This window comes from Mchenga conophoros, linkage group LG15, assembly GCF_057382185.1.
Source record: "Mchenga conophoros isolate Kocher_MC1m ecotype Shallow Benthic linkage group LG15, M_conophoros_male_GT1.1, whole genome shotgun sequence".
NCBI lineage: Eukaryota > Metazoa > Chordata > Actinopteri > Cichliformes > Cichlidae > Mchenga > Mchenga conophoros.
In genome coordinates this window covers 20,726,830-20,746,220 of record NC_140540.1, presented here as the reverse complement: position 1 = coordinate 20,746,220, position 19,391 = coordinate 20,726,830, and the positions used below count along the sequence as shown (strand labels likewise).

Below are 19,391 nucleotides of genomic sequence, written 5' to 3'. Positions count from 1 at the left end.
CAGCATGGCCACCCCTCTTTACTGCATCATGTTGGTACAACCCATGCTCAGTCACTGTTGCTGAGGCCCACCCTCTCAAATATAGGACATGACCAGAGAATGTATACAGCTTCAGCAAGGCATATAGAGCAGCCAGTGACTTATATGTTCTTTCATGTGTCAAGTGAAACATAGCAAATCAGGATGCAACGGTGCCGGTGAAAAATTGAGTGTGCAGGTTCACTACAGTCACGTAACCAGCAGGTTCAACTGAGCAGCTGCTTCTCTGAAAAGGCTTCAAGCTGAGGAGATTTTTTATTTCCCCATGTGGTTTCCACATGAGGGCAGGCTTAGGATTTGGTTTCTCACAATTCAATTAACAAACAAACAAACAAACAAACAGATTCTCTCATTACTCTCATTACTTAATATTAGTTAAATAAAATAGAGTGGAGTCAAATATTGTGACAGAAGTAACTCAAGTTATTCTCAGTGGATTCGAAAAAAATAAACGTATTGAATACTCAAGGTGCTTTCCATGCTGCAGAGTTATATGGTAGGGAAAGTAATTGCAAAGCAAAATAAACTGGAGGTGCCATGCTCAAAAGCTTTTTGATCTGACCATGCAATCAAAAGAAGCACTGGCAAAAGATCAGATGATGGCTTATTTTAAGTAGATACATAAAGCAAAGGTGCCTTTGTTGTGCCACTGGAAAAAACAATATGAATTTCTCTGTTATTTCACTTCATTTAATTCACAGAAAAGAAACCTATGCAGGAAATTCCCTGGCTCAGTTTGTTTGTTTGTTAGCAAGATTACTGAAAATTGTATCTAAAGATTTGCATGAAATTATAGCAGAGGTGGGTGCTGGCACAAGTTAAATGTGATTAACATCTGAAGACAATCCTCAATCAGATCTGAATCCAGGAAGGATTTGCTACCATAGTGAGATTAGATGAAAAGGGGAAATGTTGTCTCATATCTTTGTAATTACACATAAAAATGAGTTAATAAAAAATTGGGAGGCATCGTCTTGATGTTCAAGTAAATAGCACAAACTACCCTGGCTTCCTACATTCTTCTGCATAATGGGAATTTAGTATTTTCCATTCCATATATTGTCTGCTTATAAATGAAATATGCAGTCTAGTCTAACATTTCCAAACCAGCCGTCGATTTACAAAAAAAGGAAAAAGAAATAGAAATGTCGTTTGACTTTTCAAACAAATGTTGTGACCTACAGTTTATGTAGAGCAATGATTGAATTGGCTTGATTTTAGAGTGCGCCGCAAGCTTGCTTTCTAAAACAAACTTTTACCCTGTCTGCATACAAATTTTCTACAAATTAAATCAGTCCCAAAGCATGGACCCCCATGCGAGGGGTACTTTGAAGTCCAGTTTGGAGCATGTAAGCAATGAAAAAGAATGTTTTCTATGGAAAAAGACACAAATATCCTCAGTTAAGTTGTTTTTTTTTTTTGTTTTTTTTTTTTTACTAAATCTTTAAGTGAAATTTATAAGGAAAAATCAGTTCAGTGCATCTCCAATGTCATCAGTCATGGCACTGAGACAAAGATTTACTGACCTATCATTAGCCATTTTTTACTTACCAAAATTGCTATCAGCTTGTCAGATGGCTACTTGGCGGAAGGGATAATTTAAAAAAGGGGGGAACGACAGGTGCTGATATTGCTTAGTTGGTTGAGCAGCTGACCATTACACTGAAGGATGTTCAAACAGGTAAAGTACTGCTTGCTGCTCTGACCTGGGTATGATCAAGCTCCAGACCCGTTCCTGCATGTCATTCACCCTCATTCTTACTACTTTCCTGTCTACTCTCTGCACTGTCCTAGCCACAAAAAGGCCCAAAAATTGACACAGCATTAAAAGAACAATTGCATAAAATGCATCACAATTTCTATATTAACATATTTTCTCCATGTCTAGTCTTGGTTTGAAAATAGTTCCCAAATGAAAGTTCCGCCTCACATTTGTGAAGTCTATGGTGAACTCAGTGACTGCAAGGTGCTGCAAAATAAACCCAAATCCTCACCCTCCACCCTCTTTGACAGTTGGTATGAAGCGTTTGTCCTGATATTTGCTGTTTGGTTTTCTCAGAACATGGTGTTGTGCATTATGGCCAAACATCTCCACTTTAGTCTCATCTGTCCAAAGGAAACTGTTTTAAAAGTCTTGTGGTTTGCTCAGATCCCACTGTGCATACCTAAGCCATGCTGACAGGTTCTTTTTAGAAAGAACAGGCTTTTTCCCGGCAATCCTTCCAAACAATCCATTACCTGTTCAGTCTTTTCTTGACTCCTATGAAAGAAGTAAGAGTGTATTGAATTGGCATCCATGCGGCTGTAGGATCACAACCAATATGACCAAATTGGCTCACAATCAATTATTTTAAAATAGGGAATAAAAAGCAAAAACAGATGTATTTTATTTCTTTATTGGAACAGTCTGGTGGTATTCTTGCTTTGTAATAGACAGTCTGAGCTCTGTAAGTGCCAACATCATAAATGATATAAACATCAGTCTGTCTATAGCACAGTTTTTAGCACTATGCTGCCATCAGTTTTGATTGGCGAGAGACTGTCCCAATAGGTTCCTTAAATGAGCGGTTTTCTCTTCAAGTGAAAATGTGCACCCAATTCTCACTTGCTGAATATTGTTTCAGTAGCAGAGGGTTACATTTGGCACGCCATAAGAAAAAAGTCTTGCAAACTATGCAAAACAGCCATGTTCTTCAGCTACAGTTAGAGTAATCTATAGCAAAATACAAAATTTTGCTCTACAAGGGCCTGATATCCACTTACAAGGACATTATACTGCCACTGTTCTATCAAAATTTAAAACAAATGTCTTCATATGTGGATCACATTTTTCTCAGAAACAAAAATCAGGTAAAAAAAAATAAAAAATTCAAATCTGGTAATCTTTGTTTTTACATTCATCAGGTCCCAATCAGCCCAAATAGCAAGAAATTAAAAATGCATGCCATGAAAGAGTTCCAGAGTTAAAGCTAAAAGTCTGCACTTCAATTGCATGTGAGTTGTGTCATTTAATATCCATTGTGATAATCCGTTGTCGTAATCTCTTTCCAAATATATACGCACTTAACTGTATAAATTGCTTTTAAAACTGCTGGAAATGACTCATTTAAACACATATCTGGCTTACCTCAACATCATATCTATGTTAGAGTTTTGAATAAATGCAGTCAAAGTTATCTGTGCAAATCCAAGAAAGATAAAAGCAAGGCTGCAACAAATAATAATAAATCTGCCAACATTTTTTCTTTGTTGTTTCGCTTTTTAGTCCAAGATCTTCAAGGTCCGCCAATGCTGCGCTTCGGTGGAAACACCAAAACGCCCAAAAATGTAAGATCTATGACCTTAAAAAACTGCAACTTAAGAAATGTTAATGTTGACGACTGTGTTCCAAGTTAAACAGTTGGAATCACTGATGTATGTTTTTTGGTGGTTTATTTACTTCAAAAGATGATCAGGAAATTATCAACAAAATCATTTTTTCAAAAAACTTATCATTTACCCATGTTTAAACCTGTAAAAGTTAGTTTTCAAATGGTGAAACCAGAAATAACCAGAAAGAAATGCTAAAAACTCTGATGTACATTAGAAAAATTGACTGACTTCCAAAATTGTTGCACTTAGTTATTGTCAGCAAATAAGACATGTCAACCAGGGGTGGGTTTTTATAATCGATTCATCGATTAAAATCGATTCTGGCTTGGATAACGTAAAATCGATTCATTAAAATCCTGAATCGATTTTTTAATATAAATTTATTTTGTCCGAAATGCCAGAATCTCTGGTGACATCTCACAAAATTTCAAGAACCACCAAACAGTAAATGAGAGCAGGTACTGATTCTGACCCACGGATCAGAATCAGTTAGATGTCGCCTTTCTCACAGTCGGGGCTGAAAGCCGACAGCTCGCTGATCCGGGTCCGCGCTTTGTGTTCACGCCCTTTATGAGCTGATTCTAAAGCTGTTAGTTTGATCTCTCTCCAAACAATATTGACCGAACCAGCAGCTAAAGAAGATCCAAACGCTTCACATAAACATCGTCATGAATTCACTCTTTTACTGTTTTGCTTCCATTGCGATGCGCAGCTCTCTCTCTCTCCCTCCCCCCCCCCACCCTCTCTCTCTCTCGAACAGTTTCGCTTTCTTCATTATTCGCTTGCTTGTTACGCACAAGTCTACCGCTGTTTACAGGCTGTCGGCCGCTGTTTTTTTCCCTTTTACATTCTTCCGAAAAGAAAACCTCATTTCTGCTGTTCAATACTGAACAAATTTAAACTTTTTAATATTATTCAAAATGCAAAATGCTTAGCCGTGTGTCTAATAAAACCGCTGTAACGTCAGAGGTAATGTTCATTAATTAATGGTTTTCTTTCGTTTTTGATGTACTGCAGAATATTTTTATAAAATCCCAGGCCAGGAAAATCACCTACATGTTTTTCTGTGTTTTATCTTCAGCTACTTTGACACAAAGGCATCTGCTGTGATGCTCACACCTTGGATAAAGTCTTGCGAGTGTCAGCTTCCTTTTTATAGATACAAAAATATGTAAATGTTCTGATCTGAATTATACTTCTGACTGTCAAAATTTCCCAGATTTAAATCGAATCGAATCGAATTAAATCGAATCGTGGATCGAATCGATTTGGGACCTTGTGAATCGGAATTGAATCGATTCTAGAAATCAGTGACGATACCCAGCCCTAATGTCAACCACCCTATATGGGACAACAACCATAACAACAACAACAGCTGGTTACAGCTAATGTTAGGCTTAAATTCTACAAAAATCCAGCTTATCCAACAGGCTATATGTTTGAGGTGACTTCTGCAAAAGTGTAAAATATTGCAAAATATTTCACTGAAAAGTATCAATTTTTTGCTCCCAATTTATTGTCTAGTGCTGGCATTCTCCACATATATTATATAGTGTGTACAAAAATGTGTTCATACTTGCACTGAAATGCAAACTGCCTAGCCTCTATACTACGCATGCTTCCAAATCCCAATGAAAAACCATTAAACATTCAAAAAATGCTGTTGTGGCCCTTTAAGATTCCCTGCTTCTCAACTGAATACCCTGTTAAGTTCCAGCCCATTGTTTCCCAACCATCTGTGAACACCCAGATCCAGGATGTTTACCAAGAGTAAGAAATAACCTTGGACTACACACAGCTCCTCAGACATTATGACGGTTAGCCAGAGATCTTAGTGTATAGAAAGCACAGCACAAAGCTGTTTTTAGAGGTGAGAGACAACCAGAGAATTGCTACCTGTAGTTGCCCTGTTCATTTATGTAACCAAAATATAGAAATATACATTTTCACTGAGATAGAAGTATCCTCTCGCTGTTTTCTGAGCAAAACATACGATATTCCTTATCAATCTTTTAAAAGACATCAAATATACCACTAAAACAATATCAGCCATGGACCGTCGGATCTGTGTAACTGCCTTTCTTAGCGTCTGTGTCATTGTTCACCTAATTTTTTCACAGTACGCTTTCTCTCTCAAACACGTTCACTGCCAGACTGATAATTCCACATGAATATTCATCATTTATTGAACTCTGCTGGGCACTGTGTAATTTGGCGCGTGAATGTGGGTGTGTGTGTCCTCATTTCAACTTGTGAAACGCTATGGGAGGCCTCCTCAGACATGCTGGGATGTTCAGAGCAATGCACTTCATTGGCCTGAAGTTTTTTTCTTCTCGTTCTCGCTTCTATAAACTATTAAATCCAAGTTTAACTAACTTGTCTTCTTTAAAATTAAATTGACAGGTTATGTGTGGAGATGGCAAAGACTGGAGTCTTTCAAGTCAGCCATTTGTGCATTGTCTGCATACTGCAGAACTTAAAATAAATGACTTGCCCTGCAAAACTGAAAAGAACAAAACGCAAATCAAACCAATCTCACAGTGCATTTACACCTTATAAATAAATTCAAACAAACACCTACAGTGACAATATAATTACGATGGCACTCCCGAGGTTTTGTGGCAAATCTCACACTTGGGTCCTTGATTTAAATTAGATTTAATTCACCATTTTACTGCTAACAAACTATAGTTTGCAGGGTTTTTCCTGCACACAAGTAGTTTAATTTACTCAAGCCAAAATATATTTTTGGATTATAAAATGAACAAAATTAAGAGGTACCGTATTTTCACAACCATAAGGCGCACTTAAAAGTCTTAGATTTTCTTCAAAAAGTGCGGCGCGCCCTATAGCGCAGTGCGCCCTGTGTGTTGTAAGGAGGACGTAGTAGAGAACACCATGAGAACGCTAAAGGGTGAAGTGTGTGCGTTGACTTTATTGCACATACCTGTATAAAAGAACAGGTATGTGCATTATGCAGGACATCGTTGTTTTAACAACCCTGAAAATGGCAAAGAGACACGCTTACGAAGCACAGTTTAAACTGAAGGCCATCAGCTATGCGGAGGAACATGGAAATCGAGCAGCGGCGAGAGAATTTAAGATTAATGAATCGATGGTTCGCAAGTGGAGGAAGCTGGAAAACAAGCTCCGGCAGGTCAAGAAGACGCAGCTGAGTTTCCGCGGACATAAGGCGATCATCGAGCAAAGAACGAGCGGGAGAAGCGTTTCAACGGTCACCATTCGGCTAAAAGCAGTTTCACTTTCACTTTTTATGAAACGGTGCCATTTTTCCCTCCGGACCAGGACTACGGTAGCGCAGCAACTTCCAGCGGATTATAAGGAAAAGCTGGCCATCTTCCGCTCCTACTGCAGCAAACACATCGGCGACAAACACATCCAGCGATGGATGACCGATGGAGACCACAGTTTAACCAAGAGTGGAAACCAGCGCCGGGCGAGTTACGCCACAATTTGCCAATGGATTGTAGATGCTTGGGCTAACATGTCTGCTGGCACTGTTGTTCGAGCTTTCGCAAAAGCCGGCATCATTTCCGAGGAGCCGCACGGCACGGAAAGTGACTCTGACAGTGAAGAAAGTGAACCTGGCATGTTTGATGAAGATTTAGCGCAGCTGTTCAATTCAGACACAGAGGATGAGGACTTCGATGGGTTTGATTGATGATAAAAATGTGAGTACCAAACTTTGTTTTGCTCCTGCTTTATTTTTAAATACGCACACTTGTATGCTTGTGTGTTGTTGATGATGACGATTACTGGTAATAAAAATGTGAGTAAGGTACCGAACTCAGGTTTGCTCCCGCTTTATTTTTAAATACGCATACGGTACTTGTATGCGCCCTATGATCCAGTGCGCCTTATGTGTGTGTTAAATACAGTAATGGCACACATAACTGAGACTGCGCCTTTTAGCACAGTGCGTCTTATGGTCGTGAAAATACGGTAAATGTATCTGCCACTCTGGCAAAGGTCTATTTTAAACCAGGATAAACTCTCATTTTCTCCTGGTCAGGAACAGATTTTGAAACAAAAAATGAATTTTCAATGAGGTTATAAGATAATAAAATATGACAAGAGTAAACAGGTTTGGCCTTACATCAATGTACATTGGAGTAAACTAAATCCCATGAATGAATCAAATGCATGGAAGTGGATGCAGTTTTTAAATACAATAGCTCATAACACTGGTACTGAAACACTGATTAATCACCATCAATTTTGATAAGCTGCCATTTTCAAGGAAAAACACCTTTTCAGCACGATAGGCTGGTTCACCCTCCTAAACTTGCTTATATGTTACTTTAATATTTTAACTAGTTTGGGCTACTGGTGATATTCAATCACAAAAGCAGTTAAGAGAATAATAGATAATAAGAACTAGATTACAAAACAAGCATAAAATAAATTTAAAATAAATCCACGTTCAATACGTAGCCGCTGTGTCTTGCTTTACTTGACCTCAGGTTTGCCACTGCCATCCTACAAACACAACCTTCACCCTTCGTTAGAAGCTCAGTCCAGAAATTAAAATAATCACTAAAAAAGTATTCTAGTCAATAAAGAAAATTACTCTTTCAGTATTCAGTGGGAAATCAATGTTATATAACAGTTTGCTGCAGAACACACAAGTTGTGCGAGGGATCACTCTGGCTTGCAATGAGACATACTGCAGCACTCAAGTCAACGAGTACAGAGCACCGTGCTTACTTGATCTAGGGCTCCAGTTGGTGAGTCATGTGGTGGCTGTGGTGGCCTTGTCAGGGACTGAGCAAAGCTGAGGGAAGGAGGGGAGCCTGGGCGTGAGATCAGTGGTGGGCCAACAGCTTAGAGTCAAGAGGATGGAATGGTGATGGCGGTGGGGTTATGGCTCCACAGCCGCTCTGTCAAAAAGCACCATCCCAGGTGCAGGGAGAAGCCCGTTGGCCTCCAACTGTCAAGAAAACACAGAAAAAATGGACAATCACAATATGTTCATTTGCAATGTAGAAATTAACCTTTCACAAGTTATGCTGTAATATTGACAGTTCTATTTGCCATTTGTTAATAACAGGTCATTATTTTTGAATATTTAAAATACCAAGCAGCATTAAACACAAAAAAAGTGAAAGAACGTGTTAATTGCTAACAGAGGGAATAAGTCTGTGTGACATGGTGAGACTAGATGCTATTACAGGGGGAACATGCAAAAGCAATGACAAATGTAGAGGTGAAAAAAAAACAGGTCCAGGGTGAACTCCACCAGGTACAGCTGGCAACCTTACTACAACTATGGGCTGTTACTTGAGAGTGATTTGTAGTGGTTGATATTTAAAGAATAGTAAAATAGTGACAATGTTTAAGCTTAATCATATGTGATCTGAACATAACACCAATACCACTGATGAAGTGAAAATGATTTGATGATATATTTTTTCTTTTTTTTTGTCATATAAGTAAATATAAGTTGAGTTGTAGCTTACAAGCTGCACCAAACACTAATTTTCAGACTGTTTGTTCTACTCTTATGGCACATTTATGCACACGAAGTCACTGCAATGAGGTGAACTGACACAAATTTGCACCAGGCATTGTAACTGGAGGCAAATCTGCATTTACACAAGTCGTAGACAGAGACAGAAAAGAAGGGAGGGCCTTGGAGAAAAGTGGCAAATCGTATATCTCATGATATTCTGGGGAAAAAAAGCCAATAAGAAGAAAGATAGCTTAAGGGCTGATCAGCTAAAACAGATTGGTTTACACAGAAGAAAAATTAAGGGGCAGTGCCAAGACCTTGTGTAAGATAAATAAGGATTATTTTGAACTGTAAATCATGCAAAGCTACTCTACAAGAGTTTAAGAGGTTCATGTTGAAGGAAACTTTAGCATTTCCATGTAAAAGTGATAACAACCCCGAAGAAAAGACTACATTAAATGAGATTTCCCCTCACTACTACCAAAAGACTGCATCTTATAAAAGAGCAATAAAATTGTTGGGCGAATTCAAAATAGAAGCTTCTATGGAAGACATCTGGAGAATTAAAAACAACCCACACCAGCTGCAGGGCTTCATTCATTAAATATATTCGAAATATTTAGGTTATTTCACTGTATAACCTAAGAGAAGCACAGAAATCTACTTTAATAATAACTTAGAGCACACACACAGAAGATAAATCTAAACAGAATTACTTGCCCCTGACATTTGTGTTTCTTGCCTTGACATCCGCTTCATAGCTGCTCACAGCTGGCTGTTAACAACCCAGCAGGTAGGGACAGACTGATCACAGTAAAATCTGCGCACCATTGTGTCGACTTCGGTGGCTTTACATCTTGTAATCATAACAACTCGTCAACAAACAAACTGAGAACACAAATAACACTCAGACCGTTAAAATTCCCTACATTTAAATCCTTTAAAGTAATTCAGTAACTCAGAACTAAAAATCTAAAAACATGCTTAAAATATAATGGAAGAAAAGGTTTGAGGTGGATTATTCTGGTCTATATTGAGATTATTTAACATCAGCTCATTTTGGAAACGTGATGCATTAAAGGAATACTTAAAAGAAAATGGGACTTTCCTAAATTAAAAAAAAAAAGGAAAATAAAACATGAAACATATGGTATGTGTTTGACTTCATTTCCTTTATAGCACTTTCCACCCTCCCCAAAAGCCCAAACTCACTCCACAAGTTTAGTTTAGCTCAAAATAAGATGACAGAAAGAGAACCTCTGGTCAACAGGACCAGCAAAACCAAGGAGTCTGTTTGGAAACATGTTGGGTTCAAGGAATCCAAAAGTTCCATAAATGCAACACTCGAATCATCATGTCAAAACAACTGTTAGTCCAGTACTGACCAAAAAAAGAGAGGAAAGAAGAAGAAGCAATTATGATTCTTGCTATAATTGAGGTCAGACTGAGGCAAGTACAAAAGCATGTAGACCATCAGAAGTTCAATGTCGCCAGTATCACCATCTATAGACAACATTCGGTCACTATCAAGTACTTGTATATTTATTATCACATGCACCAGGTCTGAGACACTGCTATAGCTGTATTTCAGTGGAACAATGATCTATATTATTTTTCTGTCCTTTTCTCTGATTTCTTGTTAGTTTTACTGACAACCAACTTTGTAATTAAATGAATGATTTATTGACTGTATTGACTTTGAGTCAATGTACAGGAATCTGAGTAGAATGCCTCCCCAGTTTGGCTTTTTGGGTGTTGTGCTCTACAGAGATGACGCCCCTCCCAGACTCAGGGTCTCATGCTAGAAGGATTACATCTCTTGGCTGGCTTAGGAACATCTTCCTGTCCCAGGCCAGCAGATTTGCAAACAGACATATGTATCTATAAAGTAGGCTCAAATTAACCAGTCTGATGACCCGGGGCCAACACTGGTCCACCAAAACATTTGATTGGAAAAGTACAATTTATATTTTTGATTCCAAATTACTCCATAGGTTAAGGTCCCTTGCAGATTGACTTGTCTTTAATACACATCTAATGGCACTATGCAGAAACACTGAGATCTATTGTTGGATTTGCACTTATTATAAGACATTATAAGATGTTATTAAATGGCTTTACTAGTCAGGCACACTTTAAAACTCCTGATTTAAGCTTAATACACTGGTTTAAAGGGAAGAGGTGTGGTAGATTTATATCACAAGGCAAAACAACAGCATCACAGCAAAGAGTTTTATCTTGATGATCATGCTTTTATAATTGCTGGAAGTTGCCCGATAATAAATTTTTTATTGTTTCCTGTTTAGTCAAGGAGGGCACCTTAGTGCAAGAATTGCATTTCAGAGTTTTCTCTTCAAATACTGAACAATAAAACGTGGAAAGTTACAAACACTCGTGTTTGGAAGAGTCTCAAGTTTTGTCAGTATTGGCTGGATTTGAACGACTATCTGGATCTGATTCACTGGGTGGTTCTGCTCCTCAGCAGACCCCACTCTGTGCAACAGCAGATCAGTGTCTCAGTCTGGAGAACGAGCTGCTCGGGCATTATGAGTGATTTTCCTGACTATGGGGATCAAACGCAGTATCAAGCTGAATCAATCTGCAGCCAGAGTCTGTGCGGCAACAAAGCTCTGCGTAAAAAGGCAGCAGTGTGCTGATTTTAGACGTTAGAAACAGTTTCCTTGTTGTATGTGCTACACAACACGCATTTTATGTAAAGATCAGATAACACATGATTGTTGCCAGGCCCAAACACACCAGCTGATTGACTAGTCCTCTTAATCTGGCTCCTTGCAGTGCTGCAAGAAATTTTCGAACAAGCAAGTCGAAGTCAAGTCAAAAGCCTTCTAAATGCTTTGCATGAGACCTCTCCTGTCTCAGGCTTTTCAGTGTCTATTTAGAGTTTGATCAGATAGCATTTTACAGGTGTGAATTACAGCTCGTCACTGGAACAGCAAAATAGAAGGCGAGTTAACAGGTACATACCCATATTCAAGGGAGAACAATGAAGAGAGAAAACAGAGCTTCAACGTCAACTTTATTTGATCCTCACTTCATCTGGGTTACTTAACAAAAAAGATAAATAAAATTTGCATACACAAGGTTTTTCCAGGCTTATAATGGGTCTTTGGGGGGGGGGGGACTACCCTCATCAGCAAGGCTGGTCCGTGTACATTGAATGTAATGAGTCTGCATTACCTTATCTGATGAAGAACATTTCCTGGTACTTCTAACCATCTTACAAAGAAAAGCATTGTTCGTATATCAGTATATAAACCCCTAATCAAAAAACTGGATTAAAAAAATATAACTTTCTTTTGACTCTGACGTAAACCTCTTCTGTTGGGAAAACCCTGAGATAAATCTTTAGCAAGTCTGTGTGTACTGAGCGTAGCCTGGATTTCAGTGTGGGATTTAATTGATTCCAGTAGATTCTAGCTCTCTTTAAGCAGGAAATTTACAGCAATCTAATCATTTTCAGCACAGTGGTTGTACTGGTGCAAAATGACTGGCCAGAAGCACTGCAGACATAGGACAATATCCAAACCAGAACCTTGTTCTCTCCCTTCTTCTGCTTAGAAACTCTTCCTAGCATTCACAGACGGGCTTCAAAGATGTGACGACAAGCAAACCTAGGCTGTTAGGTAAAACGTAACTGGCTGCTTCCTCGCTTAGATAATAACAGGTAGAAGAAAAAAGAAAAAAGTGAGTAAAGTTAATGTTAACAGTGTCAATAATCCTCATCCTCAGGCAAGAATCACTGATGTTATTAAGGCGATACTGGGTCTCAGCATGCAGAGGTGTTCAACTATGAACTCAGGGCAGTTATTTTCTTATTGTAATTCTCTGCTATAAAGTTTTAATCTGTGTAGTTCATTTCTCGTTTATCTTGTTAAAAATAGCTTTTAACTTCTGTTAAATTCCTCAAGATTTTCCTTAATTTGCACTTTTCTGATTGGCTGCAGATGTTGCTAAATTGGCATTTATAAAACTCTTGTATATTTTACACAGAAAGACTGCACTGAATGAGGAGCCTTAAAACATGAATGAAAATCTCCTTATCCAATGAACATTGATTTTCAAATATGGATTTTAATGGCTAGCATGCCAAAGACTAAAAAGAAAGTGCCAGCTTATAGGAGGATTTTAACAAAAACTTATCAATACCGTTATGAATATGCATCTGGAAACAAGAGCTGTCTAGCGTCATAGCGGATGTCTGCCCTTCACCTTCACACTGACTTCAAGTGTAGACATAATAAAGGGACCTTCAAAAGCACATTTTAACTTGCTCAAGAAGCCAAAACCTTGTCCCATCTAGTGCAGGTAACCAACAAATCAAACTCTTTTCCTACAATAAAGTATTATGACAAACTACTTTATCAAAACACATGAAGGCTATATTTCACACAGTCCTTGATTTCTTTAAGTCTGGTGAACCAGCAGCCTTGGCTTTGGTGGACCAGTAGGCTTGTTTTGGAACAGTGTGCCAGCCTTTCTGCCTCATCTACCAACGCTTCTAAATAACTACAATGACTACGTGATGGTCAGATAGTCATCAGATGCCAAAAGGTCAGCCTGCTTATACCAGAGGGTCGAGGAGGAGTTCAAATTTGGAGCATTTTATGAATTAAATGAGAATCATTACATAACAGAATAATTGTGATGTCTGATCTTGCATTCCATTTAGAGCTGGGCGATAGAACAATAACGATATGTATCGCGATATAACTTTTACTCGATAGAGAAAGAAACCGCGATAGACCTCGCCGCTCTTGTCCTCTTAAAAAAAAAAAAAAAAAAAAAAGGTCAGCCGATCCAAATTCAGTAGCGCAGAGCCGAACCAATCACAGCCGCAGCGTTACGTCGCGTGACTTGTTACGTACAGCACAAGTGCCAAGCCGCACCTGTGTTTGTTTGGGAAGCAGCTAGCGGGTAATGGAGCCAGCGCGTAATGGAGGAAATGAGTGTGCCGACTAGAAAAATCAACCGAGCGTGACCGAAGAGAAAACAGATGATGGTTCCAATGCCGGAGAGATTGTCGAATGGAAGAGCCATAGAAGTTCCGTAGTGTGAAGGTATTTCGGCTATTTCAAGTCTGACAAAAAACAGAGTAGCGTGCACTGTAAATTGTGCCGAAAGCAAGCCTGGAAATACAATAAACTGGTGCATGCGTCACACTGTGCGCCGCGTTATTGTTTCGGTGAAATGAATTTCTACAATACTGTTACTGTTAATTCTACTCTCTGCAGTGTTTAAATGCTTACATATACACACAGTTACTGTCCCTCCACACATACGACTCGGTTCTGCTTCTATGCCCCAGCTTTGTTTACTTTTTCCCACCGAGGCTTCTAGACTTCTGATTGGCCAATATTTCGGCACGGTTAGGAATCTAGCGCCACCTGCTGCTTTGGCATGTTCATAGCAGCGTTTTCCTTCATTTCTGCCTTTATGTGTGGACGGGATTATTTTTCAAAACGAAAACGGAAAATCTCCGTTTTCAAAAATACCCGTGTACGTGTGGACGTAGCCTCAGTCTCTGACTGGAAGCGCTAATTCGTCATTCGGCTTTTGTCAGACTAAAGTAACTGTTAAAACTGTTTGAAAAGCTCAGCTATACAACAAGGAGAGATTGAGAATTTCCTTTTAGTTCTCAGTTTATTTGATATTGACAAAAGTTAGTCAGTTTTGTCTGTTCTTCTGTAAAACAAACTAAGATTTATTTTTAGAATTAATATTTTGCTTCTAAGTGGAATTGACAATTTAGTCTGTTTCGTTTGTTCTATTTTGAAACTTAAACGCTTTAGCGGCTGCCTTTTGTGTAGTTTGCAATATTTGCCTTTATTTAGCTGAAAAAGTCTCATGTTCCTTAAGTACATCTACCCTGTTGAACTTATTATGGGAAATAAATATTTAAAAACAAGCTGCTGATTATTTCACATTTTACTTGTGAGCAACGGCACATTTAAATCTTACAAATATAGTTATTTGGCTTATATCGTGATAGATATCGTTATCGACTGAAATGAAAAAAACATATCGTGATATGAAAAAATCTCATATCGCCCAGCTCTAATTCCATTGTGTAACAATGAAATCATGCCAGCAATCGCACCCATAAGAAAACCAGGCTGACTAATTGGTGATTGTTGATTTCTGGCTTAGAAATACTGCTGATGTTACAGAGGGAAAAAAAACTGACTACAAGCAAGAACAATTAAGGTGCTTTTTATCTTGAAGTGAAGATCCTACAACATCTGAGAGAAGCCGAGAGCAAATACTTGGCAATAGTTGGAAGGAAGAACTCACTTTTAATAGGAAGAGACCTCCAGTAGAGCCAGGCTCAGCGAGGCAAAGCCATCTTCCATGACTGGTTGGTGAGAAGAAAGAGAAGGGGCAAAAAAGTACCCAGAAACACCAAACACAGAAAGCCCCACAGCAGTTTAAACAATCAGCAGCATTACTGAGGGACAGCTCAGGCTCACCTGATCCAGTCCTAATTGTAACTTATACAAAAGAGAAGTTTAAAATAAGAGTAATAGAGGGGATGGTGTCTTTCTCCTGAATCAGAACACGAACCAAATTCTACAAAAGGGAGGTCTGATAACTGAAAACTCTTCCTCCAATTCTACTTACAGAAGAAGCACAAGGAAGCCTGCACTCTGAGGGTGGGTCTTGATATGATGAGGCATGTAGAAATCAAGGTATTAGACCCCTTTAGCACAGAAACTGTACCTTCTTTATTACAAAAGCATTACTAAGGTAACCCACTATTATTTTCAAATAATGATACGTTCAGAATCTAAAGGTGACAAGGCTTTTTCCATTGCTGCTCCAAGACCCTGGAACAGTCTTCCTTCATTTATAAAGATCACCTCCTCTTCAATCAAACCTGAAGACCTAGCAATTTTCACAGGTTTTGGATCACTTTGAAACAGGGTCTATTCTGTCGTAGTTATTTAGTTTTGGTTGTTTTTATCTTGTTGGATAATGTATGCATGTGTATATGTATACATGTATTATGTCCATGTGCATGTGTGTGTATAGGCATTTGTATATAAGTGTATTAGGGCTGCCACGATTTGTCGACTAGTCACGATTACGTCGACTATCAAAATCGTCGACGACTGATTTAATAGTCGACGCGTCGTTTGAAGCTTTGTAAGATCACAAAAGACGGAGGAATAAGTAGCAGGATTTAAGAGTGTAATAACGGACTGAAACAGAAGATGGCAGCATTGCATGTACAAGGATGTCAGCTGCCGTTAAACCCCGAAGAAGAAGAAAAAGCAGCTGTGTCCCAGAATTCATAGCGCGGCCCAGCACAGTTTGCAACAATGGCGGCAGCTAGTTAGTTTTAATGTTACTCTTATTATTCTTTCTGGGTCACAAAATAAACGTTTAACATATTTTCAGGCGAGAATGTAGCTGTGTAAACCTCAAATATCGGCTCAGTTTATCAGGACACCACATATTTTCAAAAGCGCTCCGACGTTTTCGGAGACATCTGTTACCCACTAGCTCGTTAGCGAGCCGGGGGCTAGGCTCACTAGCACCGTGAGAACACCGGACTCCCCGCAAATCGTTTTCAAACCCACCGCCGTCTTTCGCTACTCAGGTTAAATATATATGAGTCACTTAGATAACTTAAAATGTTATTGTTTGGCTTTTTTTTTAGTATTTTATTTGTTCCTGAGTAAATCAGTTTGTCTGAGATTAAAGTTATAGTTTTTACACAGCTGAATAAACGTCAAGCAGACAACTGATTATCAGAAGTGTGAGATGCTCCAGAATATACTCCAGTGTCCTGTTATATTTTAGATAGCAAGGAGTTTATTAAACTTCACCGAAACAATCTGCAAATTTCATTAAAATTTAACAAACTATCATCTTGTCTTTACTTTTAGTGAGCACATACCTTAAACACTTAAAGCTGTAAGCTAATGATAGTTATATAAGAGCAGATGCTGCTGGTGCAATAAGCTGTAGTTTTACGTCCAATGGATGATGATCTGATTAGTCGACTAATCGCAAAAATAATCGGTGACTAGTCGACTATCAAAATAATCGTTTGTGGCAGCCCTAAAGTGTATACATGCGTATATACATATGGATGTCTTGTAATCTTTTTATTTTTTATCATTTGTTCAAAATTTTTACAAATTAAGAAAAAAATGCAAGTACTTTAAACATGCACAGTATTTTAGTCACTTTCAAACCACTATGCCAATTATTATCTAGTCTAGACTTTGAGGTGTGCGCATTTGTGGTTGCACAACTGCACAAGTTCTCTCAAATTAAGCATTCTATTCCTGACTCTTTACAAATTGATTATTGGATTATTTAATAATCAAATTATTTGCAGCTAAATATGATTAAGCTGGAGCTTTTAAATAAATTAGGTTTGATTTGAGTGATCAAAATGTTGCTGGCTCTCGTTAGCCCGTGACTTTTCCCTTTTAAAAACAATGGTGCTTTCTAGATGCACAACATGAGCATAGGCAGAAACTGTAAAGTACAGTTTTAACTGACTACAAACTGGTTCCTGAAAAGCCACCCTCCAACTGAACAGGTTTACCTTTTTTCCTACTTTTTGAAATACTGCCAAAATGCAGGTCATGTTTTCTAAACATGACAGCACACCAGGCTTCAACAGTCAGCCAACTGTGGTTGAGTTAAGTAGGTCAGTTTTGTGTGCTCCATAATGATGCTTCTTGTTGACAGGAAATTCAGTGGGTCTTGTCTTATCTATTAACATGTTTGGGTAAACATGACACTTGACATTGGAGTTTGTGTGCACACATGCACACTCACTACTGACCATCTGAAAACAAACCACAGAAATATGACCATCAGGGGAATCTTTGCTCAGTCTTAGCTAGTGGAGCTGGAGAGGTACCGCAGGGCTCGCAAAATTTCAAAGTCCCTGGTAGCCCTTCGGGCAGGGACTCTTCAATTTTTGGTAGCCCAAAATAAATTTAAGTAGCCTGAATAAAAAAAGAGAGCAATTTTTTGATTGATGTTTTGTTTCCGTTACAATACATTAAAGTATAATATTGTAACGGAAACAAAACATTAATCAAAAAATTGTTGAAACACAAATTACAACATTGTATAAAAATTACAATCATCAACTCAAATATTTGGTTCTAATTCAGTGGTTCTTAACCTTGTTGGAGGTACCGAACCCCACCAGTTTCCTATGTGCATTCACTGAACCCCTCTTTAGTGAAAAATAAAACGTGATTTTTTTCAAATTCAAGACATAGATATGTTTTTTACTGGTGCACAAAATGAGCCGTGCATGTCACAGTGGAGGCTCTGCCGAACCCCTGAGACTAACTCACCGAACCCCTAGGGTTCGATCGAACCCAGGTTAAGAACCACTGTTCTAATTAAACAGAAATTTCTATGAACTTGTAAGAACTGTGTAGGACATGAATCAGTCTGTGTCAGATCCTGAATTTGAAATTTCCACTGAAGTCACGGGTAAGAGAGAGTTTGCAAAGACTGCTAAATTTTGCCAGTGGTAGTTCAGTCTTTGCAAGTACTAAAGAGATTTTTCAGGTTTATTTTTAGTATGTTATTTGCAATTGGTGTTTGTTCCAGGAAAGATATTGCAGACTGAGCAATAATGCATTTCTTGCATTTCTCATGGGTTCTAATGGGGGCCTTTCTTAAAATTACTGGTCCCAGTAACAAAGGCGCTTGTCGACTCAGAAATCGAGGGAAAACCAACAACACACCCGGCAGAACATTATGTTATTTACACAGGTGCACATAAGTGGTCCGCATGTGCGCATTCGCTGTCAAAATAAAAGACGCGCACCAGATAAAAAGTTGCAATGTGCGTTTGCGTACATATAAAAAGCGCTGTTTTTGTCTGCTAGAGTGGGATTTTCACGGCACATTCCGCACCACATCTCTGTGCGTTCATCATTTGTTTGAAGCCAGCTCACCTCCTGCAACCACTTTACCGAGAATACGTGCTTCTTTTGTGGTTCGGACTCCTGACATTTCTTTGGAGGTGGAGGAACACCAAAGTAATTGCTTAAGGAAGTCAGACTTGAATTTTGAAATGAAATTATGCCAAACTTTTTTTTAGAGAATTTGGCTATATTCCATTCAACACAGTGCAAATGGCTTGTAACTGAAAAACTAAAGGGACCAAAAATGGTCCCAGGGCCTAAGAAGGGTTAAAGGAGCTTCTTTGACATCTTTAAGAGTTCTAAACAAATGTCTGTCCTCCAGAAAATCTTATGTACGCATACACGCGTTGCAACTTCTTATCTTGTGCGCGTTTTTTATTTTGACAGCGAATGCGCACCTGCGGACCACTTATGTGCAGCCCTGGTTATTTAGCTCGTCATATTGCAGCCGCAGAAATTCTTTTGTCCATGAAACCATAAAGCTGCACTTTCTTTTTGCCTTATAGTCTGATTTGTCATAACTTTTCCATTTTGTGGTAAGCTTTTCTTTGGCTGTCACTTCTTCACCCTGACCT

The 19,391-nt window shown here is 38.6% G+C and overlaps 1 protein-coding gene across 5 annotated transcripts in view; it reads right to left on the bottom strand.

Moving 5' to 3' along the window:
- ncoa1 (nuclear receptor coactivator 1) overlaps nt 1–19,391 on the bottom strand; it is a 103,260-nt gene that overhangs the window by 56,692 nt on the left and 27,177 nt on the right. For all 5 annotated transcript variants that reach the window (XM_085247038.1, XM_085247041.1, XM_085247037.1 and 2 more), the window contains one exon: nt 8,140–8,362. The gene's annotated coding sequence lies outside the window, so the exon portion shown is untranslated. The remainder of the gene's footprint in view (nt 1–8,139; nt 8,363–19,391) is intronic.